The following is a 26076-nucleotide window of genomic DNA, read 5'->3' as shown; positions in this document are numbered from 1 at the left end:
CCGCTCCGGCAGGGCCGGAGGGGTCCCGCCCGCACCCCCTTGGCGGAGCCGCGCCCTCGGGGGGCCCGGAGGGGGCTCCCGGCCCCGCCGCCCGGCCTCGCCCCTGCCCCACGCCCCACTACGTCATCCCTCCCACCGCCCCCTCTCCGCCGGTGCTGGCGGGGGAGCGTCTCTCGAGGGGAGCGCGGGGCCGGGCAGTGGCTTCGCGGCGGCTTCAGCTCGCCGAGGGCGCCGGCGCACCATCGCGGCGCCGGCGCGGTGCGGCGGGCGCGGCTGCGCAGCGCGGCGGGGCGGGCGCGGCGGGCGGGCGGCGGGGCAGCTCCTGCGCTGACACCTGCAGCATGTGCCAGGAGCTGCAGCGGCAGCGGCCGCCTCTGCCTCTGCGCGGCGCGGCCGCCCCGCTCCGGCGCCGTGCGCGGCGGCGGCGGAGCAGGAGCAACTCCCGCTCCTCCCGGCGCGTCCCTCCTCCTGCCTGGCACCGTGTGCCGGCGGCGGGTGCACGGTGACCTTACGGAGCGCGCATTACCTCACAGGTAAATATCAGCTGATCCGCCCCGGCGGCGGCGGGAGCAGGCGGCGGCGGGAGCGCACGGAGCCTTCCCGAGGTAGCCATCCCGGCCGGGGCAGCGGGTGCGAGGTGCCGGGCGGGGGGCGCCGCCGCCTGTTGCCGTGTGCCTGTGCGGGGCGGGGGGGCCGGGGGTTCCCCGTCGGCACCGTGCTCCGGGGGTGGGGGGCGGCCTCGGGAGGGCGGGCGAGCCGGGGGGCAGCCCCCCCTTGTCCCCCAGCCTCCCGAGGCCGCCCCCGGTGGGGTCGCACGGCGCTCCCGCCTGTCCCCAGGCGCCGCCGAGGCGCTCCCGGCGTGCGAGTGTGCACAGGCATGCGGCACGGCACTCGCTCCCGGTCGCCCACCCAGCCGCTCCGTGCAGCGGGTCCCGGGGTCCCCGGAGACACCTGGGGACCCGGCGGGCTGTCCCCGCTCGCCTGCTGTCGCCTCTTGCAGCCGGCTGAGGTAAAAGTGACGAAAGGACGGCGCCCGCAACGCAGCAGAGGCTGCCTTTACCTGTGCGTTCACCGGCTCCTTGGCAAACTTTGGTGTTGAGCGGTGAAAATCTCGGTCGCTGCAGCCAGACTGGCTTGTTCTACACTCCCATACTAGAGAACAGCTACCACCCAAAGTGAAATACTGCTGGCGACCGCTGAATCGGGTTCTTAATCACTGCAACGACTTCCCTGCATGGGTGACGTTTTAGGTAGTACTTTAGTAGTACTTTAAACATGGGTGGGAAGCAGTGTTTTCTGGTAATCCTTGATGGTTACGGGTGGTCCAGATGTTAAAAGGAGAGGTTCACCAAGTAATAAGCAGCATCACAAATTTCGTGCTAGTAGGCTTTCAATGTATTGTTTTGTGTTTGAAGTTTTGTAACTTGCTGTTCAGTTCTGAGTGCTGTACCTCTGCTTCTCCCCTTGGCTTTTGGATGCAGAAGTATTCCAATAATGGGGATAAAGGCACAGATTCTGTGGTTTAACAGTGTCATTACCAATGGAACTGTTTTCATAACTTTTACCTGGATACCAGGTTGTGTCTCACACCTGTGACTGCCACGTGATCAGACTAATAAAATTCTGGCAACTAAAGAGTAGTAAGTGCTAGGCTTTTAAGTCACCCTGGTTTCTGGTTGTCAAAGGGTGAGTGAGCGTGAGATAAGAGCCAATGCTGTGCCTATTTTAAGTTCACGTCTTTATATTGCTCCTCAAAAGAGAATGATCCTACTGACACATTTTTGGGTTTCACCTTCCTGTTGCAGTCAAGGTCCTGTATTTATTCAAAGTCTATATTCATTGCTGTGGACAATTTAGTGGGTTTTTTGTAGATTTTATTCTTTCTTTTTCATAAGACAAGGGTAAAACTCAAAGAACTGAATGCCTCAGAATAAATCTTGCCTTCCTATAGAAAAGCACACGTATAACACCATCTCCTGGCTTGACCTCTCAGTGGGATGAAGGTGTAGTCAGAATGAGATGCTCTGGTCTTTCAGTGGTGGTAGTAAATACACAATTACGTACATGTGCCCTCTGTGGTCACAAGCAAGTGGATAGTTCATGCATGTAATGCTCAGTACGTGTGGCTCCCCAGCGGTGTGTTATCATTTCCACAAGCAGTTTTCAGTGTGCTACTGGTTGTGTGCACCAGTGCCCAGCGTGGCTGAACTGTGCAGCATCAACCATCACAGATTCAACGCTCTCTGCAAAATAGCTCAGGACCCAATCCTGAAAAGAAACCTGTGGCAGAGATCTCTGTGTTCTGGAGTAACCCACCGATTCTGTGACTAAAAAACAGAAAAAAAGCATGAGGTGCATTATGATAAACTGCTGGATACCAATCCCTTAAGGTGTAGAGCAAGGTGAAGGATGAATTGTTTTGTTTGGCTTTTGAAGGTTTATTCCCTTATTAGTTATTTCCTTGATTTCTACAGTTGTATACTGTCAGACTGTAGAGTAGATTGTCTCTTCTTTTGCCCAGTGTATTGCCTATATATCATCATTCATGCCTGATTGATGATTGATTGATGCCTGATATCATCGTATCAGTCCGTTCAGAATTCGCTATAAGGGTCAGATTGATCTAACTTTCATTCCAGGCAAATAATCAGATATAATCACACTGAAATCAATGAATATATACAGACATGAAGCTGTGAGAAGAAAATGGGCCTCATGGTGTTTTATATTTGTATAGCTGAAAGCCAAAAATAGCTGTCATAAACACAGCATGTCCTTTTGAAAGAAGCAGTCAATGCCTACCTTAGAGCTGTTCAAAGTTTCTTGTGTTTCAGCAGCCTTGGGTTAGAAAAGTGAAGGCAGCAGTCTTGCAATGAGAACTGTTCCAGAGAAACTTTTTGTTCCAGTGACTAATCTCCTTCTCCTTAATTCCGTGTTGTTAATCTTAGCATGCCCATATCAACACTACTAACATTTGGAAAGGACTGCTTTTTCAAGCAGGGTTCCTTGAATGTGTTGCCAGGTGTAATAGAGTTAATTCCAATGACTATGTTTTAAACTGCTGCTCTTTACATTAATTATATATATTCCTATCTCTAGGCTTAACAGCAAAATATTAGTGGTATGGATGTTACATTCCAATTAGTTTTGCAGTGCAAATGAGGATTATAGTTGATGGGTAAGTCTGACATGTACTGCATGACTTGTCATGTTTTTCCTGGAGAGAGGGGAGTCTTGGGTCTGAGTCACCATGGAAGAACATGGAGCCCCCGTAGGCATAAAACTGGTGCAGTGGAGTGATGAGTCAGATCTCTTATCTTTAAATTCGGTATTATGTGGTATTCATGCATGGGGTGCATTCACATTCATTGTGCACCTAGGCAAGTAACTAACAGGCGGAAAACTCACTTAATCAGACCTCTGACTCGCCTTTTCTGTGCAGAGTTGGTCCTACTTCTATGGAAATGAAAGGCTGCTGGTTAGGATCATGTAAGAAATCATACTGATTAACCTGTGGAGCAAATCAGCTCTGCCAGGCTAAACCCAGTCATTTCTTACATTGTTTCAAGTCCACATAATACAACCTAATACTTAAATTTTCACTTTTTGTGTTTTAGAGTTGAACCAGCTTTTTCAGACTTCTGGAACTGGATAAAGAATAGCAGAGTAGAAAGAGCAGTGTTGCATCTTCATTTACCCCAGTATTTGTTAAGCTAAATGACTTTTCATGAGCATTGCTGTGGAATGTCAGTATTGTTTCTTTTTCCAGAGGAAACTGATGTAGCTGCTAAGCTAACGAAAATAATTGAAATTTCTTAGAAGTGGTAGCCTCAGAAATATGTTAAACAGCAAGAGTGAAGATTTGCCCACGCAGCTGTTTTCAGAAACAAAACAAAGCCTTACATCAGAGGTGTCTTCACTTAGACACTTACTGTGAACTTCCTTGAATAGCGATCATTAATAACGCTATCTTCTCAAGCTAATGGAGCATGAAGGTTCCTTGATTTATAATAATTTGGGAGCAGATGCTTGAAATTCTGTCCACTTACACAAACAGCACAAGAATGACACTTTTGCTGAAAATTGGGTGGAGGCAGAGGGGAAATTATGTGTGTGACTATCAGAATGGCTTGAAGAGTGTAATGCAATGTCTACCTCTCCAATGTCATTACAAAAGCTGCTAGAGGGACTGTGTTTGGAAAAAATTACATGAGGTTTCTATTTGAAAATCATGGCACAACATTATTGAGCTGTATATTTTTAATCTCCTGTATGTAGCCAGTTACCATATTGTGATCGCCGCAGACGTGAGCACTGGTTTTGGGGTAGGGGGGGGTGTGTGTTCGTGGTCTTGCAAACAAAGCTTCTATCTTCTCACATTGCCTTAAATTGGGAAACTGTTACAATGAAGACATACGGAAATCCATGCAGGAAAGATGTGCAAATTTAGGTCTAAATTGTACAAATTCCAATTAAAGCATAAATACTTCATCTGTTTTTAAGTTAGATGCATCTATTGCATGCTTTAGATGTATAGATATCTAGTGTCACTTGTGGAGAAAGTGCAGGGATGGTTTCTCAGTCTCAGCAGCTGAGATAAAATGCCAAGCCACTTGTAAGAATGTGGAAATTTCAGTGGTCTTTGTGTGCTGCTTTGGAGATGCCCAAGTCTGAGACTAATTTCCCGTTCCCTTCAGGAGAGCCAGGTTTTTACCCTGCTGCTTGGAGAGACCTTCAGACAGGTCTGAAATGTATGTGGCAAAATCCTCTCCTCAGTTACAATGACATAAATCCAGTCTTTGTGTATTTTCTCCATCCCCCTGAAGAGAGAAGGAGATCACAACTTTGACTTACCTATGGCATATCCACAACTGCTGCCAGGGACTGTAATTGTCTCATGCAGTGCCTTTACTATAAAATGTGTGACGTCATCTCCTCTTGGAAGCACTGTATTTGTACTGATTATGTGAGAAGTATCACTGACAGTTCACATGCCTGTGCATATGCCACAGAGACCCAGAGGGAAATCCTGAGCTGTAGCTTTTATTGTACAGAGGCTGCATTTTTATAGGGATGCTCTCTCTGTATAGGCAGAACAGCCTGTAAAGGGAAATACAACGATTTCTATAATTGTTCAAAAGAGATTACAACTTAACAGAGTCCATCCTATAACGTACAAAGTACAAAAATAAAGGCTCTTTTCAGTTAAATCTTTCACCAGATTGATGTCAAGAAGCAATGCAATATCTCAAATGATTTGGTCTTTTTTAATCTTCTTAGCTGTAAGAGATGTCAGAAGAGCCATTCGAAATTGAAGCAGAAGATACATGTGGAATTTCCTTGTGTAGTGGTCTGGATGTCTGCTTATTTTGCTTAAGAAGAAATTCAGGCTTCAGAAGCACACTTGATTTTCTTTTCTCTTGGTGCTGACAAGCTCTGCCTTGGCTTAGTTGTCTAAAGAGGTATCAGCAATTAAAATGTCATGTGACAGCAATGTCTATAAACTGTTTTGCGATGTAAGTATCATAATGTAAGATTTTTTTGACCTGATTAAAATCAACAGGGGAAAGAATCTTTTGGCATTATCTCCAGCTTTTCAAAAGTTTAGTGGGTCTTCTTCCTGACCGCTGAGTCCTCACAAGGGTGTGAGTGGAGGCTCATTTAACTGGTGTAACTCCTCCATAATGGAGTTTGGCCATGTTGGTTTAAATAAAAGCATGATATAATTTTGCCCTTGGGCCTTCCTGGGGAGCAGAGGAGCTGCTGGTTTCATGCCAGAATTTGCTTGTCACACTTACGGGTGAACAGACCCATTGAACAGTGAGACCATGTTGAACTGTTCATCTGGGCTCGTGCAGGGAGGTGGAGCTGTGTTTGCATCCCACTTGACACCAGCGAGGGTGGGTGAGCTGATTCCATCCATGAGGAATAGCCACATTGAGAGGTTCCAAAGCACACTCCTAGTGGCCAAGGTGCCTGGCAGAAAGGAAAAGTAGAAGCTAAAGCAACATTTCTTAGCATATTATTGTTGTTATTGAGAGATTAAAACCCCAATGCAAACCATAACCCACCTCTGTCTTCACGCAGTGCAAGTATAAAAGTAGAGGTCAGCTTTAAACAGAAATATGAGAGGGAGCAGCATGTGCAAGATGATCTTCCTGGAAAGATTTGGGCTGAACTGAAGATCTAATGCATGTAGTTCTGATCTTGACTGCTGGTTCCTGGGCAGCAGGAGCTACCAAGTCTGCAGGCACGTGGAAGGAGATGCCTTTTGTAGGCTATTTGTCTATGCCCTTATGCCTCATGGAATTGCCCTGTATAGTGACTATTTACATCTATTGAGTCCTCTCACAATTGCCCTGTTGTACTTGGTTGGTTCCAAAGTCAGAGTTAAATGATGGCTGGCCTGTGCTTGGGCACAGCAGCATTGTCCACTATAATCACCTCCACAGCCTGGGGATCACAGTCTGAAGTACCAGTCAGCTCCCCTCTTGTCTCCCTTCTTTGCTTTGGCGTGCGTGCCAGTGGCCGCGCTCCCGCGGTGTGCCACACAGCCTGGAGTGGCGCGGGGAGGCTTTGTCCCCGCAGAAAGGAGGGCTCCTGGCTGCCCACCAGGGACCGTCACCGCCTGACAGCTCCGCTCTGGGGAAATGGGCCGCCAGCGTCTCGGCGGGCAGAGTGCCAGCCTGGCAGATGGGCCCGAGTGTGGGCAGCCAGCAGAGCGCATACACGTGTGGAGATGTGGATAATTGTATGTAGGGGCATCATAAATAGGCATCTTTACAGTTTGAATAAAGGTGCCAAAGCGAAAGGCTGAGTACCAAAGCAACAAGCCTGAAGAGAGACTTCTTTTGGACAAGGGGGCATGTTAGAGTGCTCAGAGGAGGGATCTGTGCTTTCCTTGTTGCTCTCTGCTTGCAGTTTTGCAGATTATGTAATAAACAAAGGAGGCTATTTAGTCTTTTGAATCTAGGCACTCTTGTAACTACAACTGGAAATGTGGAAAATGACACTTAACTGCAGTGAATTTCCTTACAAACCACTTGGAGCTTGCTACCAGCTCGGATTCTCCCAACACAGTTACTAGTACAGCTTGAGATCAGTGGGAATTTGTGCGTGCCGTACTTTTGTTTGGAATTGCGTTTTAAAGTGTGAAATACTACAGTGAACAAAAGTTGTGTGGAAATCAGTTGTCTGTACAAAACGTACTAAACTTTCCTTGTAGGTCATAGCTTCCAAAATCTTTGTGTAGTTAGCTAGAGTCCCTGGCTAAGCCCCTTCCAAGAATGGCAGTCAGTTAACGCATGCAGGCCATACATATTTTGATAGTTAAATATATATAATTATTTTGAAGATGCTAACATTAGTTGCATCTCTACAGAAAGGACCTAGGAAGGCTAGGTGACTTGAGCTTGTCTGCACATGGATTTGGTTGCGGAAGCCCTTTTCCCTTGAGCCAGTTTCCCTAATTTTGTAGATGGGATGCTGGAGAATCACCTGGCCTTGCTGTCTCAGGGCACACAGGTTTTTTGGTTGAAGGTTCAGCTCTCACCAGGAGAAAGCACTTGTGGGTTGCAGGGTGAATTGCATCATATCCAGCTGGAAATTGCCATGGGCTTCTCTGAAAATTCTGGAAGGTCTGTGGGTGCAATTTTTTTGAGCTGGTAAGGCCAACCAAGGATCTTTGATTTTTGGCAAAACCCGTAATGAGCTCTGGATACTCTCAGTATAAAAGTAGAGATTCAGCTTTATCTTTCTAGGATCCTTAAGTTAGATTAGCTGGAATTACTGGGATAAGAAAAATCTTTTCTCAAATCCTGGAAATAAGTGACATTTGCCAGATCTAGTGTAATCCCTTTATGCTTAACCTGAAGACATGGCAGCTGCCTGTGTGACTCCCAAAGCAGGTACTGCTGATTGCTGAGAGCACAGTCCACAGAGAAATTTTGCAAGCCAGCACATTAAATGCACTGGGGCTGACCTAGGGAGTGTGTTTCGGCTTAGAGAACAGGGCCAGGCTTTTGTTGGGGACTGACCTCCCTGGTGAGGTGTCCAAAATGAGTGCAAGGAAAGCACTATTCTGAAAGGGGAAATAATGAGGTAATTTCTTACGGCATGGATTTTAAAAAGCAATTAAAACTCCTGCAGGTTTCAGAGGCAGGCATTTGTTCCTGTAATGGAAATGATAACACTATTCCTGGTCTGAGTATGATGTTGCAGGTGTATACACACTTTTATTAACTTCTTACTCTTTTTTTTTTTAGGCTGCCAGACATGTTTACCATGTGACTCTGCTCATTTTTTCCTTTCTTAAATATTAATCAGAACAAGCAGTTTAATGGTGGTATGCACTAGTTAATGGGAGCTACAGAAATTTAAATCCCCTGTGCTGGAATTCTGCAAGTTTGGACTCATTTAATCCCTCTCTCCCTAGCCCACATCTACCATTTCCCTTTGTGCAGGCTAGTAGGAATACAGCCTTGAATTCCTGAGGGAGTTTTATCAGTTTTCTTATCACTTGCATTCAGTTGCTTCTGGTGGGACTGTTAGAAAAACACAGGTGTAGTCCTTCAAAGGACTGGGAGAGGACAAAGGGATAGAAAAACAGGATGCAGGAGGAGGAGGATGTGGGTTGTTAAAAGGGGAAAGTGGGATGGAGAAAAATAGTGTGCAAAAGGAGAAAAGAAAATGCGAAAGGGAAGGGTAGAAAAAAAGAAAAAAAGCCTGAAAACAGCAAAAACAAAAGATGGGAGGAGAGGAAAGGAGGAAAAAACCCAACCAGATCATCTGATGAGAAGAATGTACTATGTTAATTAAAATTAGTACATGCTCCAGCTAGGTTCCTTTTCCCTTAACATGACAGAGCACGACTGATTTTGCAAAGGCTTATTTGGCAAAGTGCCTCATTTGACCTTACAGGACTACTTGCAGGAGGAATTCTCTCGAGAAGACCAGTGTTAGCAGTGGCAGGGTCACTTTGCTGCGTGTTTTGAGCCCACAGACAGGACACTGGAAGCTGAATGCATCACGCCATGCTCTGTATAACCTTCTGCAGAGAAAGGTGATACATACTGTAAATACCGCAATATTAGAGTGACTCCAGAAGTAGTCCCCATTTCTCTAGATAGATACAGAAGGTTTTAAAGCAGTCAGTGTTTGTGAACACTACATTTTTTAAAAGGCACTTGGCTAATTTTTCCTTCGTGACCCCTGTTTATCTAGTCATATCAAGACTGACATTACTATGGACAACTGCATGAAATTTTTGCATAGAAAAGGTATACAATAGCTATTGTACAAGGTAGTAACTTAAAATGCAGCTACTTAGTACATTTCTCTTCAATAAGCATTAGCCAGTCATCCTTGAGCAGAAGAATAGTAGAATACCTTCATGTTTTGGTGAAAGGTATGTTCCATTTGCACCATTGTGGAGCTTTTCTGTATTTCCACATGGAATGTTCCTTTTCTGATGCCCTGTGAGCCCCATATTATCCCTGCTATTTGCATTTACACATAAGTGTTACCTATCTTCATTTTAAAAACAAGCTGGCAAAAAGATAATTATTCCTGCACAATTTATGGCTTTTTTTTTCTTTCAACATATGAAAGCACATAGTAGGGCTTATAAAACTCTCTTGATTTGTTGTAGGCAATCAGACTTTTGATAGTGCACTTGACTATCAGAACAAATGACTTCTTTACCATAAGCTCTGTTCCAAATAATGAATGTAATGTTAGTGGGCTTAGTGAAGCAATGGGTTATATTACAGTGACTGCAAAGCATGAAAACCTACTGTGTCTTTCTGTCATAAAAAGGCCCTGCCTGTGCTGTAGATCCTGTGAAGAATTTGTAGAGATACTTGAAAGGATAAAACACTGTATAAATTCCTAAAGTTCAAAGAGAAAATACCACTCAGGATAAAAAAGGGAGCTTAGCCCAGCAGCAGCTTAGCCATATATGACAGATCTAGTGCTAAGTCCTGCGCCATCAGTGCAAATGCTTCTGGAGTTCACCAAGTAGCCAAATGGAAAGACTGGAAGAAAGGCTTTGAGATCTGACCTGGGGAGAGGGGCAGAAATAAAGGGCACGTGCTTCCCAATAAATGACTCCTATTCTTGGGCAGAGTGTGAATGGAAAGGTTTAAGACATGCACAGCTAGATTTTTGTTGCATTTCATGTGAAAATTACTTTTAAAAGCATTAGTATGTGTTTGTCTGTATCTCTGTGCAAGTGTTATGCCATAAATAAAATGGGGAACCATGAAAGTTGGGCAATCTGATAGAATAAGATAGGGAAAGGTCACACCAGGCCTAAACACTGGTTTTGAGTGCTGAGAGTTAAAAAAAAAATCATTAGCTACACCCTCCTTTGCCTGGCATATAATGACATGAACATTTGATCAAACTTGATCACATATGGGCCATGAGGGTAATCAAAAATGCAATAAGAAGACTGGTTTAGAGGTCACACTACTTCTAGATACTTCCCTTTGACCTTCAGTGTCCTCTGTACATGTCCTGGACCCAGCTGTTCTCCTGTCTTGCCAGCTCCCCACAGAAACATCCCACAGGACAGTCATGCCTCACGCTGGCCTCCCTCCTTCCCCCTGCAGCTGCTCTTGTGTGCTCTTGTCCTCCACAAGCCCAGGGATCCTCTCCTGTCCTCCCAGTGGCACCTGGATTTAAGCTGCTCTGTCTTAACCACTGCTGCACATTGACTGCGGATGACCTATGAACATGCAAATCATCTCAGTAATTAATTGCGCTGGTTGTCACACAGAACAACACAAACCCTGGTGGCTTTGGCAGGCTGCTGTCGCTGTAGACGTGCAGGGACAGCTTGGATAAGTGTCCAAGGAAAGGAATGACACAACAGCATTTTAGCAGCTGTGCTGGTACCAGGTTTCAGACTTTTTACTCAGTGCTCACAGTCTTGTTTCAAGTAGTGAGAACCTTTGGAAGGCAGGAAATGTTGTTGTATCTGGAAGACCTTAATAATGTTAAATCAAATGAAATGGACACATTTCATGCTAAGTGCAGTCCTAGGAAGGTAGGTGTGAGGTTGTAGTCCCTGCTGTGAAGTAAGTGTGCTTGTTACTGGCCATATTGTGGCTTTCAGGCCCTTGCTGGTGACCACAGGGATAGAAATGGTTCATATTGCTTTTGTTTATTCATAGGAAGAGGAAGACAGATGGAGCTGCATCTCTCTTCTGAAGCTAAAGTATAAGCTAAAGGTATTCCTTTTTTCCCATGGATTTTTAGGGTTTTTTTAGGAGATGGCAGCAGTGTATTCTAAGCAGTCACAGGAGCTTTAATGACAGCTGTTTTCCTTGGAAGCCTGTATCTGTCAGCGTCTGTAACATGGTTTGATGTAATCTTTTGGATTTCCTCATGTTGGAAAAAACTGCAGTCTTCTTTGCCTACCAAACCACATTTAACAGTTGAAATTTTAGCAGTGAATATTTCTAAACCCTGCCATTTTGCACATACTGTGTTTGATGATCCTACTGTTTATGTATTTTTAATACATCTCTCACCTTAATCTGAACATCCAGTTAAGGACATGGCTAAAGAAAATAGGGGAGTTTGGAAGAAAAGAAACAGAAATAAAGTAATACCAGAAGAATCTTAGTAGTTCCATATGTCTATACCATTTGCTGCTCAAAACCAAGGAACAAGATTTAAAAACAAAGTTGTCTTTCAGAGCAGACCTTATGCCTATGAGTCAATGTCATCTTGCTACTCGGGTGTCGAGAAGGTTTGTCCTTGAAACCCAGATTTCCCTTACATACACTGACATGTGTTTTGCAAGACCTTGAAATGACACAACGGAAGGAGAGCTGAGAGCTGCTGCCAGAGCTACAAATGGTCAGGGTTATCCCGTGAAGCTGTAATTCCATGACCCTGGTGCTGCGGATGGGAGCCGTGGGCTGCGGGCAGGCAGTCGGCCCCGCAGGGGTGGCTGCCCCTTTGGCCAGCTGGGGCAGTGCAGGGCTACCACAGAGGGCAGGATGCAGATGTTGTCCTTCCTTTGACAGCACCAGCTGGGCTGTTGCTCACCTCCCTTTTTTTTTGCCCAAAGTGGTGCACATTTTCTCAAATGCTTGAGAGGGGATGGTATTGACTGGTGTAGTGGGTCCTGTGGCTGCCTCCTCACTCAGAATGCAGGGGAGAGTGGGGATATAGGACCTGACCTTAGCACTCCTGAGTTGGCTGTTTGGAAACGAACCAGGATATTTGAATTAACTGCTGTTTTTTCCAGAGGATTCTCTATGCCCTCTGCTTAACAGAGAGAAAAAGTGATGTTGTCCCATTGGAATTACAATTTATATCCTAGTTTGTTGAAACCAACATGGCAAGCTACAAAGAAACTTGCTTCATCAGATCCAGTTACCCAATATTACCAGCATCCAGTTGGATGGCTCTCAAGGGGCTTTGGGAGAAGGCGAAAGGGTGTTTTGCTTTTCATGGTGGTATTCTTCCTTACATTGCTTTTCTTTAACTTCTTTCTGCTGCAATGACAGCAAAGCTTGCATGTTGTTGTAGTTAGCACTTCACACATTTATTTCCATTTAAGGAGTGCAAGATACTGGGCCAATCTACATTTTCCTAGTGGTCTTCAAGCACACTAATCGAGAACAATGTGTTGCTATGTTTGCAAAACCCCAAACCAAAAAGTTATCACTCCCTTGTCCCTGACAGCCATGGCAGTGGAACTTCCTAGACCTCTTACTGTCTGCTTGGCTAAGTCCAAAGAATTCCTTGTTAACATGGGGTTAAAAATCCATTAAGAATATATTTGCTCTTTATGTTTTACCTCAAATTGTATTATATATGTATTAGGAAAGAGAACATTAGTGATTGGAACATAATTTAGGAGAAGTTTCTAAATGGTTTTAGAATGTTTAAATTGAGGCTCCAGCATACACAGTCCTTGAGTTATCAAAACATTTGTTAGTGTTTGTTATGTGAGCAGTGTGGCTGGAAGCTCAGACCTTGAAAACGTCTTTACTCTTTTTTTTCACAGCTTATTTTTCAGAGTTTATTCCTTTTGTTTCCTTTTATTTTTTGTTTCTGAAGAAGATGATCCTCCCCTACCTTGCAAGAGATGAGTGTTTGATGTGACTTTGTTTTGGAAAGTGGTAACACCCACTTGCATACTATTCGTGAATTGTCAATGTCATTAGATAGTAAGGTGTTTAGCTGGATTCCAAAATACAAGGTTCTGCTCTGTGTTGTCTGTGCATCTGTATTAAATGTCTTCTTAACTGTTGTGTTTTTCTTCTTGGCAAGTATTCCTAGCAGCAACTCCCACAGCAGTTCCTTCTAAAACTTCAGCATTTGTAACTGTACTGTTACCATTGGGTTTTTTAATATTCTATTCTTAAATCTCCCTTTTAAAAACAAAATACATGGAACAGTTATCAAGAATTGTAGCAAAAAAACTGCCCTAGCTCCTAAAGCCTTTTGAGCGAAATACAAAGCAGTACAGCTAATCTGTGCCTTCTCATACCAAAGGAGAGTGTAACACACAATCTAGGCAGTAGATCCTTAGCTCCAGAAATTCACACACACTTAGCTCCAGTAAGGTCACTGCTGTGACAGTTCCCTGTGTGTTTCCTGTGAAGCATCCAGTGCATACACTGGGGCAGGATCAAACTGCAGCTGCACCAGAGAAGGGAAATCGGTGCCTGAATGTACACAAGCATGCATGTCTGCAGAGCTGGGGTGACAGGATTTCTCAGCATGCTGGGGAGAGTTGGTGAGGGAGGAGCCAGTGTAAAACCAAACCAAACAAAACCAAAACAAAAAAGGTAAGGAATGAACAACAGGCATTTTGGAATTACTTGGAGAGTGTATCACACAATGACAACTGCAGAGTGTAAGTCAATGTCCTAAGAACATTGCAATGGTCAGAGTCCCTTTCAAATGGTGTGGAGTCCATGCCTGCCTTAGTCCCAGAGAGACTTGTTGCAGTAGAGGGGGGATATTCTGAAATCCATGAATTGTCTTCTTCTTAATGATCTCACTGAGGATGAACACATTTCCCATTTGTAACTAGAGTATTTTAAGGCAGCTCTGTCTCACTGTGGGGCTTTTAAGTTCCAAAGAGATGGGAGTTCATCCATTGTTTTATATACCAGCCCTATAAATTGGTCTTCTTTAGTATTTAACTACTGCATTCCCAGACAACACTGATCACTGCTAAAAGTAATGATTTGGTTTAAGTGTATTTAATAACGTTGTCAAATAACAAATGTTTCTATTTCTGTCAGTACACCTCCTTTTTAACTCTTGCAGCACAAGTAGGAAAAATGGTATCATGAAAACTTCAGGAGCTGATATTAAAGCTGACTTTCTGTGGGAATTTCTGTGTGCAATCCCAGGTGGTTTAGCATGATTGAGATGCCAACTTAGCCCCTGGGTGCAGAGGGAAGGTTTCAAGGCTGAATGATAAGAAGTTATGTCCTTCCTTGTTTTGTACACTTGTTTCCTCTATTTTTCCTATCTGAGCACTTCAGATGATCAAAAATAACTGGCAGACATGTTTTCTCGCTTGTTTTTAAGTGGTCTTGAACTGACAAGACAAGAAATCCTTAGACCAAAGGACAGTATTTTTGAGAAGGCTGCAAGTGTCTGAAATAGAGATGCAGAATATATTTACCTCGGCCGTGATTTTACTGCCATAATAAGATTTTTTTTTTTTTTCTTTGCTGCATACACCAGGACTTTAAGATTATGCTAGTTTATGCTGAGCTAAATCCAGATATGGGATTTGGTTGTAAAATGTACAAGGAGAGGTTTGTATCTGCAAAAAGTCCCTACAATCCCCTTTCCATGAGAGGATATTAGTGGGTTGAAAGGAATCCATTGCACAGTGCTTCCATGCAATCCCGGCTGAATTAATTGTGACCTTGCTTTTCACACCCCTGCAAGGCTGCTGAGGAGCCAGGGGGTATCTTCACTGGGCTTCTTCCAGATGGCAGTGTTCTTTCCCTGGGGGTATTTTGCTGTTTCTGAGGCTTGTGTTGGCCAGAAGTTCATGAACATGTCAGTGAGGGATGCTCTCCTCCGCTTTGTGCAGGGACGTAGGAGAGGCACTCCTGAGCCTGGACAGCCCACCCCAAGGGTCACCCACCCCACACTCCGTGTGCTCCTGAGCAAACCCTGTGCTCCCCCTCAGCAGGAGCATCCACAACGGCTGGAGCTTAACTACTATCATTTGGTGATTCATTTGCAGTGCATGTTTTCTAAAAATTGCATAGCCTGTTCTCAAAAGCAAGGCGAAGAAAAAAGCAGCTGTTAGGAAAAGAGAGGAAGAAAAACTCACACATACAAAACACAGAGCTTTAAAGAACCAAACCCACATTATTAGGAGAGGGGAAAGAACCCCAAATTTGCAATCTCTTACCTTTGAAAAAGATCAGAAATAGATTTTTGAGGTATTACTCATATTTTAGACAACTAACAGCTATACCAGGGAGTCTAATAACATACAGATTTAAAATAAGTTCTGACTTACAATTCTTACTTTCATGGGTTTTCACAGAGAATAAACCAGGAAGTTTTTCCCTCTTGTAAAAAGATGTGATCTAATATTCAGTACTAGTGAATTTTAGACGTGTGATACTGATACTGAAATAAACACTGCTTTGTAAGTGGTCTAAGAAGCATCAGAACAGACCAGTCCACTTCTGTTCTCTTCTGTCACTGAATAGAAAGAGCAACTTCATTGTCCCTCTCTTTATTCTAGCACAGCTTATATAGAATTTGATTTAAAAAGCAGAAAATTGACATGACTGAAAAAAAGAAAGAAAAAGTTAATCTTCAGTGCTATGGAATGTTTTGCTAAAAGCTTTTGCTTTCTGCATAAATTGATCTACAAAAAACTGTAGCCAAACCCAAAACTTCCCATTCAGATATTTAAAAATGTTTCATTGAAAAATTCGTAATCAAAAGATTTTAATGTTGCCAAATTCATTGTTTTCTTTACCTCAGTCTGAACTTTTTTTCCTTCCTGAGCCACTGCAGCACTTCATCCTTTCTGTCTCTTACTGTGTCAGGTTTCCCAGCCTAAAGATACTTTTTTCCTTGGCATGTCCTCACTATGCAGCTTCTGTGCCCAGTGGGGAGGTTGTATTTTGCTGTCCAAAAGCAGCTCCATAGTCCAGTCTCCAAGAGACCAAAATTAGAAATCCGCTGAGATCCTCCAGCAGCCCGGAGAGACACAGCTTATCCCAAACAAAAACACTCAGCCTGTTTTGAAAGTGATGCATTTTCTCTGCATGAATTAAACTTGGCTTTTAATGAAGTACTTCATTTGATTTTGCTGATGGAAGATTTCAGTTTTCAGCTCAAGTTAAAGCACTTCCGTGCTAAAATTTCTGCTGTTTGGTTTTGTTCTCCTGACCAAGTCTGTTCCAAGACTCTCTTAGTCTTTGTTTGCATGGGTTGTAATTGGGAAATACCCTTGTTGTGAAGGCTTCTCTTCTTCTGAGATGCATTCCCTGTCCTTACAAGCAGGGAACTATGGAACCAGTATTTTTATCAATGTGGAAGAAACATGTCAAGGTCAGATGATAAATTTCCTTGCAGACTAATACACAGATTTATGTCCTGACCAGCTTGAAGCCCAGTGAAACAAAAATTCCTGCCTGTGTGTGTATTTAAGGAATAAGCCACAGATGAGTCATGAATGCAGCATTACTAATGACCCTACCCACACCACAGCTGCTGAACCTTTCTGCAAGGCAGGATGAGCTGCAGGCCTCCCCCAGATGCCAAGAACACCTCATCAGTACTCTGGGTCTGATGGTCTCTGACAGGCTTTCCAAGCTGGCCCTCACCTTCTAGCTGAAGAGACTGTGTAGAATCCTGGACAAAAAAAAATCTGTTCCCTCCCCCATGGATGATGTGACCCACCCTCATCCTTCCCCTGGCCTCACCTCCTGGGTGATGAGATCTCCCAGCCCTCCAGTAATCCTTGTAGCTCTGAATTTACCTTTAAGTCATGAAGCTGCAGCAGAGAATCCCTGAATGAGTGAGTGAATGCATGCAAATAACTGTAAACAGGAGAGAATGGGGGAATTTCGTACAATCTTAATATTCTGCCTGTATGTCTATTAGCATTTTCTTTGATGGCCTGGCTTTCTTTTGACATAGTTTTTGAAACGACCTCTGTAAAGGCATTTCATGAAAGTAAGGTAGCAATAGTTCAGTGTTGTTTTAGAGTAGGCTAAAATCCTGTTGTGGCTCTTCTCATTAAACAAGCAATTTTTCTCCCAGGGCAACACAAAATGTGAGTTGAAAGTAGGATGAGAGCAATTAAGAGCCAAGAAGGGGTGTATATAAAGCTAGGATTAAAAAAAAAAACTGAAAAGCAAAATTTCAGCTGAAGAAGAAATGACTGATAAATATTTTGAAAGCTTTTGATGGCTGCAAAGTATGTAGAAGGGCAGTTCATTTAATTTCAGCTTTTGTTTTAACTGCCAGTGTACTGCAGCTGAAGCTTTTGGGTTCATTCTAAAGAACATTTTGGGGAATGGTATTTCTTTTGCGCCTGAATGTGATTGGCAAAATAAATTTGAAAGATTTGCAACATGAATGTGATTTCTCTCAGTTTTTATTAAATCTAGATTTAATAGATTTTTCTTTTTTTTTTAATGAGATCAGTCATTCTTTTTTCTCCTTTCTATTTTGCTTTTCTTGCTGTCTGCTGTTGTCTCTTCTTTTGGGCCACTGCAAGCCCTTTTATGAAAAGCAGTTTTCATAAGGATCTTGCTGCTTGGAAACCTGTATGTGAGAGCTGCTGCCTTTTGAAGCCCTGTGCTGTCTCACAGTGGTGCCAGGAGAAGAGCTTGCTCTTGGATTGCTCCCACTCTCCCACTGCTAGAAGCTGCTCATCTCTCTGAATGGGAGGTACCTGAGGCTTTTGGAGAGCTGCTTCTCAATGGTACTTTAGATGCTTGACCTGATAGGTGCTTCTTAGAGCTGCTCAAACTGCTGCTGCATACTTGGAAAGGTGAGGGCTTTTTTGACAAAAGAATATTTATTGTTTGACAGAAAATTTATTGTTTGGATAAAATGGTGCTTTGTTGCCCTACTGCCATGTAAATAAACAGTTTCTGTGAGAGAGTGGTGAATTGGAAGTATAAACTCAGAAACTTCGGGCTTCAGGCTCTTGCTGGCTTCTCCACAAGGGAGATGGAGTTCTGAAGCCCTGTTTCAACACTTACCAGCCCTCAGAATGTTAGTGCTTTTTTGAGCCAGTAGTATGATTTCAGGGCGATTTGTGTTCTCAATTTTCGTTTGAAAACAAAGTTAGTGTAAAACTTTTTTTTTTTTTTTTTTTTTTTTTTAAATTTGGAATTAGATCAGGCACCAAACAAGCTCATCTGAAACATTTCAGTAGTACTATACCATAGACCCGTTTGATGTCTAGGGCTTAATAAAGTAATTTTTACCGATTAGGAGTAGGAGTTTGGATTAGAGTTGCCTATGCAGTGGTATCCTTTAGTCTGAATTAATTGATTTTAAGAAGTGCAGGTCAAGTGCACAAATCCACTTTATGAGTAAGGATAATGGATTTTCGGTTGGGGTGCTGGAGATAAAAGCCAATTTACATCAGCATATGCTTATTAGTGTTTTTCATACTTTTGTTAAAAATTATTGTGTGATTTTATTCCTTTCTCTTCTGGCTTGTATATCTGAAAAGGAGAATCATGTTGGTTTTCAAGCAGCGCTGGTTGTTCACTGAGCATCCAAAATCAAAAAGTAATAATGGTATTTTAGAAAGTAAGTGAAAAATCACTGCTGGCTCCTCCTTCTGAGTTATGTTGTGGATGGGATGGTTTGCATTGCAGAGAGTTATGATGTGTGTTTGAAAATTTTATTCAAGAAAGAAAAGATGAAAACAGGTTCCGTCAACTGATGTGCTGGGTTTCATTTTGCCTTTATCTTTTGCTCCCACAGCAGAAGGAAGTATTTCTAATTAATCATGTTCTTCAGTATTTGACAAAATATAAATCTGCTGTGACTTCCAGACATTTCTGAGGATGGATTAGGAGTCAAGGAATAAGAAGAGCTGCCATGCATGGTGGTAGTAGTGTCGAAAAGTTTAGTGTGAACTTGACCCGTATCATTACCAATCTCTCAGTATTCACAAACATGAATTAAAAATGCAACAGATACATTGACAGGAATCCTAGTAGAGGCTTTCAATTTTCAAAAAAGTTTTTTTTAATTCCTTTTGGGAATACATTTAAGAATTGATAGTTACCATTGTCCTTTCAGCTATAATTAATTATAATAATTATAGACATAGAGTATCTGGACATAGATACTCAAGAATAGATGTGAGTAGGACAAGCAATCTATGGCAGCAACAACTTTATGCAAAGAGCTGTGCTATCCTACACAGTGGAGTTTCTTGCTGTAGGCAGTTCAGTGCATGTGTCTGTCCTCAGTGGCTCAAATCCTGGAATAAACACCTTGATCTTCTTTTTGGGCAGATAAAGTGCAGCTGAGAAATGTTTTCTGAGACCGTAGAGATGAAAATCTAATACTAAATTGTTTCTGCTGCGCTTCATTAGAGGTGTTTGCAACTGGATTGCTATTGATTGCTTTTTGAATGTGATTCTGCATTTTAAAAAGTTGCAAGAGAAAAATGACAGTGATAGATGTGTACCTTAATATCCCTCTGTCAGATGTGAAGGAAGCTGCAGTTCATCAATGGCCTGTTAACGGCAGAAAAGCCAATTCCATTCACAACCCAAAGGCTCTGATCCTACAACCTCTTGAGAGTTGTGTGTCTTTATTAATGTAAGCAACTGCACTGAACATCTGGGATTACTCACATCGATAAAACAACACGAGTTTGAATGATCCTGGAACCAGTACCTTGGAAGCTGTTCATGTAAGAAAAAGCTATGATCAGATAATCAAAGTCACAAATGTAAGTATAAGAAGGGTATCAGTGCTTCTGACACTGAAGAGTTTCCCTGTGCTTTCCAGCTCACAGTAGCAAAATATGCAAGGTTAATAATGTAGAAGTAATACACTTTGTGGTGTTAATCACTAGAAATTGCTTTGTCACTTTTGTGACAGCTCTTGTCTGAAGGCTGTCTGAGGTCAGGGGGTTATGGCACTGAGGTTAGACTGAGACTTCACTTGTTTTCACCCATTCTATGCTGCTTCTTTGCTTTGTGCAGGCCTGAATTTTTTTAGAGAAACATTGTTGACGTTGCCTTATCTTACTTAGCGTGGTAATGACATCAGACAGTACTAGGAAATGCTGAGGCAGCTTCAGTCCTGCTATGGCAAAGAAATTAAAGGAGTGTTTAGATCTCATAGGGATATTGTGGTCATAGAACCCCTCCCTTCCCAGGTTCTTTAAGTGACCCTAAATCACTCATTTGCAACAGGTACTTCCCATCTTGCACACGTGAAGTTGTCCTGGTGTGGTTGTGTGTACAGCAGCAGTCCACAGTTCACCTGCATGGGGGCTTTTGAGGACTGCAGCAGCTGGTGTGAGAGCTCTGGTGATCACACTTCCTCATACTCACCCTCCTTTTCATCCATCCTAATCCCACCCTGCTTTTCCCCTCATTTACCCTTCAGGACCACCCTATGGATTTGGTCACCAGCCCAGCATCCCAAGGTCCTGGTTCCCTGTGCTGTAGGAAGGCAACAAAGCACTCTCTTCAACAGTTAGTGCCAGTCAGCTATAATTTCCCTTCTGAGATGAAAGTTACTCTGAGAATTTAGCAGCACTTGGGGTCATAGGACATGAAGAAATGTGTTTTGGTTTTTTGTGCCTTTCCAGATTTTTGTTTTGTCTCCTGTTTTACTTTATGTTAGTTTCACCCTTCTTCAGTCATACAAGTTAAAAGAGAAGAAGTACAAAGTATGTTTTGAAGGCAAATATTTTGAAAGGTAGGAAAAAATAGGAACGGTTCATACAGCTTTCACTGAAAACAGAAGTATTATCAGACAGTAATGTTTATTGTTTCATTGACTGCTGTGCACTGTTAGAAATGGTCCTTCAACTGACTGTCTCCCAAGACATGTAGTTGCATCAAACCTCAGTTCTCCAGTCCATGACTTTCTCTTCTAATGAGATAAAGGTACCAAATGGACCCTGGCCAGTGCCCTAAGTGATGAATGATTGTGTTTTGGGACTCGAAGTGTTTGCTTTATAAATATAGATTGCTGTTTGTGTTGCAGTGGATTTCCACCAAAGTCTTACGTGGGTAAATATCTTGGGTGGACTTCTGATTTTTGTGTTATTTCATTTTTCATGTGCTACTGTGAGAATGCAAGAAGAAAAAGACTATTATTTAGTTACTATATGCTGGTACATGTTTTCCTGTGATAAAGAAAACCAGAATTTTTTACTTTATTCTATATTGCATCTACAGTATTATTACTGCGTCAACTAAGCTGATTCCAATACCTGAATGTATCATTTTCTGATCATTAGATTGTTTGAACAGTGACACACAGGCATAGCCACTCATGGTGACTGGAAAATAATATTTCCAGACAGCTTAGACTCTTTGGGAAGAGACTGCAAAGGCAAAGTAACCTGCCAGCAAAGGAAACAGATTGTTTCCTAAGTGCAGTGAGTAGCACTTGTTGCTCCTCTTCTCCTAATTGTTGAGCTGCTTTCCATCCAGACAACATGTGTGATAGACCATCCTCAGCCTCTCCAATGACAGGATATTTGAAGAAATGTGGAGGTTGGTTGGTTTGTTTTTTAAATTAGCTTTTTTTTTTTTGCAAAAATGGTGAAATACCAGATTTAAAAATATTTGAACATACTCTCCTACTCTTCCTAATTCCTAAACAATTTGTGAGAAATTACTGCCTTTGTTCTGTGATACGTTGTTTGCAAATTTGAAGTTGGAGGTGATTACTTAAAAAGCAGAACAGGCACCAAAGTAAGTTTCACTTTCTGTGACCCTTGACAAAAAGTGCTTTACAGCACCCTTTTTTATTGACAGTCTTGCTTTTACAAAAATTAAGGCAGATCATGTTCAGATTTATCCAAGACGCCATGTTATATATAGTTTGAACTGCTGCTTTTCCCCTCTTTTGATTTGCAGACTACTGCTGCAGTGGTGAATGTTTAGCCCTCAGTCTGTGCTCTGAGCAGCATGTCACTGTCACAGCACAGCTCTTGTAAGGGCTCGATGTCAGGTAGTGGCAACAAAGCATGGGGGTCAAACAGCTTGGCCTGGAAAGGTTAGTTCAAATAACACTTATCTGTCTACAGTACTTGAGAAAATATTAAAAAAACAGAGGAATCAAATAAAAAGCCTGTGTTTAATTCTTTCTCTCACCTTCGATCAGGAAGTATTGAACCCGTACTCAACAGAGCAAATGTTTGTCTTAAATATGCTTTCAAACAGAGAATTAATTGAACTCAAGTAGGAGATGATGTGATCTGAGACCAAAAATTCTTACCTCTGGTTACATGTAAAACACTTGAGTTCATAAAGTAGCTCCAGCAGCTTTTAGCTAAGGAAGTTCTGTCCCATCAAAATAAGTGTACATGCAATAATGAAACTTGCAACTTGCGTTGCTTTTGTTGTTTGGGGGACAGGGGTGCTAAGTAAAGCATGCTATATAAAGTCTCTGTAGAATTTAGGCAGGTAGTCTAATAATATGTATTTGTGGTTTACAGTATATGAAGAATTGGATCATCCAACCATTACCAACAAGTGCCATGTGAGAGTACCATTTTGCATTACCATCTGTGTATAGAAACTCCAGCTTCTGTACAAGCCACCGCTGCACTTGTATGATTCATAGCTGTTAGAAAGAAAGACTTATTAGTCACCTACTTCACTCCCCTTCCTGTATGGAATTATTCTTTATTGTGCTGTACATTTGCTACTTTTTTGTCAGTCTAATTTTAAATTATCGAAGTAATGGAGCTCCCACTGCTTCCCTTAGGAAAATGTTCCAGAGCATTAAAAGATCTGCTGTTAAGAAAGACACTAATTTCCTGATATTATTTTTTCTTTTATTAACATTATTTCATTGCTCTAATTACTGTCTTTTGTGTATTTTCCCACTTTGAAACTTAAGCCTTGCACCCTGCAGATGTGTCTTGTTTATTTTCAGCTACTAGACACGTATATGAACAGGTAAAACTTAACGTATACAGGGCTGTGTTTGGTAGGAGTAAGGCAATAAAACTGCTAAAATTGGTTCATTTTAGAGCAACACATCTTTGCAAGAGCTCCAGAAGTAATTATAAACAACAGCTAAAAGCTTCATGTGAGCTGAAAGTTGATTTCCTAGGCCACTTTGTAAAAATAATGGTTGCACTTACCTGAATTAAGTAGACAGAATTAAAGTAAAACCTCATGTAGCCATCGATTTTCATTTGAGCTTTTCTAGTTTATCTAGAGGATTGGTAGGATACATCAGGCAGTTGAAGAATTTTCAGCTTCCCAATGGAACTTTGAGTGCCATGTGAGCTTCCACAAGCTGTTTCAGCACAAACTTTAAACCAAAGACAGTGTTGGCTTGTGCTGCCTTGCAGTTCTGCCCTGAAACAGATGAAGAGCACTTGCCTACATCACAAGTGTGTGGTACTGTCTTGGTTTGGAAAGACAGGTATCTGTCAGGGAAAGTTGGAGCTCCCCTTGGAATGGAGAATGTAAATCCCCTCCCTCCAAATTATTTTGAAATTAGGAGCTTTCAGGCTAAAATACGGGAATATAAACAACAGTTCTTTACTAGGAATAAATACAAATGCAGTAGTACAAAAAACAAGCAAACAAACAAAAGTCCTGGAAAACCCTGACGGAGTCAGAGATACGAGCTGACACCTTGTTGCCAGGGTGTTGGAAGCAGTCAAATAAGTCCTCCTGGAGTGACAGATGTGGTTCTGTGGAGATGATCCTGTAGAAAAGGATCCAGTGCTGGCAAGATGGGTCCGGTCTTCCTCTGGGAATCCAGTGGAAAACAGGCTGCTTGGTGTTCCTACATCTCAGTTTTTATGTTGGTAGGAACGGCTGGCTTCCCCCCCCCCCCCGCTGGGTGGAGCATCTCACAATGGGATGGTGTCATCTGTCATGTCATTGGTGAGTCTTAATGGCCCATTAACAGAAGATATTTGTGTTTCCCCCCACCTCCCCCCAGGGTGGACAATGGTAAAAGAGATAAGAAACACTGCCCCACCTAGTTTTAACAGCTGGCCTATTAGCAGAAGGCATCCGCCCCCCTCCCCCTGGAGTTACATGAGATAAAGAAAAACATCTCCCCATCTGCTTTCAACAGCTGAAATAGAATACACTTCTTTTTTGATTATATAACCCGACAGGTACAGGATGGTTCAAGGTATGCTTTTCTGCTCTGCATTCACGTGATCATTGTTGCCTCAAATAAGAGAAAATAGCTTAGCTCAAGTTGTATCAGAACTCATCAGACACTCATTCACCTGACTACACTTTAAACCTATTTTCAGTGGCTATCGTTTTAATGAAAAAAAGTAATTCTTTAGTGGAAGTAACCCATAACAAGTTTACGTTGCTGGGTTCTGCATTGTGGAATAAAATCTGGCTTAAACGTGTGGTTTTACAGTACCTTGCTCTAAGTGCACATACATAAGTGGCTCTACTTAACAGGATGCTGAGCGAGTCTTGTATCTGCCCTTCTGCTGTGAAATTTGCCATCATGAATTTCCTTGCAAACTTTAGATCACATGAACAGTGTTCAGATAGCGTGCATGCTTCCAGCATCCATCTCTTTTTGCTCTCTCTTGGACTTGGACTTGGACTGTGTTGCACTGACCTTGTCCCAACTGCCAGCCCTCTTTCTGCTGAGTTTCTTATATTAATTCCAATTCACAAAACTCCATCTTCTGCTTGGGACAAAGTTTCAGCTGTGATATCTCACCCTGAATGCCAGCTGGTATAGCAGGTTAGGGAGCTTACTCTAAAATTTTTAGTTTGTCAGTTTTATTAAGGATCTGTCATTCTTTTCCAGGAAGTGTCAATGTTTTATAGGATAGTATTTCCCTAGGAAATGCTTACAGTAGAACTCAAGGATTTTGAAAAGGAAATGTTTTCTGAAACAAAATGAGGGCAAGAACATAAATAGAGCTTGATTTTACAGAACACGTTCTGTAGTCGTGACTATGGAGAATGAAATAAATACAATGCAGGGAGTAGGATGGCAAACACGGCTCTGCTCTTAGCTCAACAGTATGTCCCACACTTTGAAATATTTGCATCTCAAATGGCCAGCCTATCAGGCTTTTGAAGCCCGTGAGAAGACTGCAAATGACATCTCCTGTTGTTTTGCTGTATTCAGTGTTCCTGTCTAAATATCAGGAGAGACATGAGGGCAACAAGACAAAAGATGATCATACAGATCATACAGTTAATATAAACTGGCCAGCCTAACTTCTGTCTTTGCCAGGTTATTTGTGGGTAATGGAAGTGAAACACTGCATTCTGAGATAGCAAATCCTAGTGTACTTTCTTAGCTCCTTTTCAAGAGCCAGTGGGCCATTTTATTCTGTAAAATGGAGTAAAATGAAAATCAAAACCAAATCGGTCTTTTGGGGTTTGCCCCAATATTTGCTCAAATTTGCATTGTTAAGGTTACTGTGAATATATTACGAGAACGGCAGTCAAATGTTGAGTGTTTGAACAGGTTTTTCTCATAGCTTAGTTGTTCAGGCTGTCTTTACCTATAATATGATCTTATTGCCACTGAGTGATGAATCTGTTCCTTTTGTTAGCTCAAGCTGTTATTTAAAAGGTAATTGTTCTTTTTAAATCATAATTGAATCTCCAGACTTTATCTGATAAAGCTGACTGCAAAATGCATGAACCAGCTTTAGATTATTTTATGTAGTATAACCGACCATGCATAAAATTCATGTAGTAAATTAAGCACTGACAAATAAGTCTTTTCTCTCCTTTATTCTCACTGAAGTCTAGGTGAGCAGAACATATGGAAATTCCCTATATTTAGCAGTCTTAACTGGATCCATGCTGTAAAGGTAAAAATACTGACTGGGTGTGTTGGAATATTTAGTATTTAGTTCTAGCA

The 26076-nt window shown here is 42.3% G+C and overlaps 1 protein-coding gene across 4 annotated transcripts in view; it reads left to right on the top strand.

The window, feature by feature from the left end:
* Positions 1-279: 279 nt before the first annotated feature.
* DTNA (dystrobrevin alpha) overlaps positions 280-26076 on the top strand; it is a 222719-nt gene continuing 196922 nt past the window's right edge. For 2 of the 4 annotated variants that reach the window (XM_063394714.1, XM_063394688.1), the window contains exon 1: positions 280-533. The gene's annotated coding sequence lies outside the window, so the exon portion shown is untranslated. The other 2 variants (XM_063394720.1, XM_063394706.1) reach the window with 2 other exon arrangements.

This window comes from Prinia subflava, chromosome 1 (assembly GCF_021018805.1).
Source record: "Prinia subflava isolate CZ2003 ecotype Zambia chromosome 1, Cam_Psub_1.2, whole genome shotgun sequence".
Taxonomy (NCBI): domain Eukaryota; kingdom Metazoa; phylum Chordata; class Aves; order Passeriformes; family Cisticolidae; genus Prinia; species Prinia subflava.
Note: the sequence above shows the minus strand (reverse complement) of the source record. Positions and strands in the feature narration are given on the sequence as shown.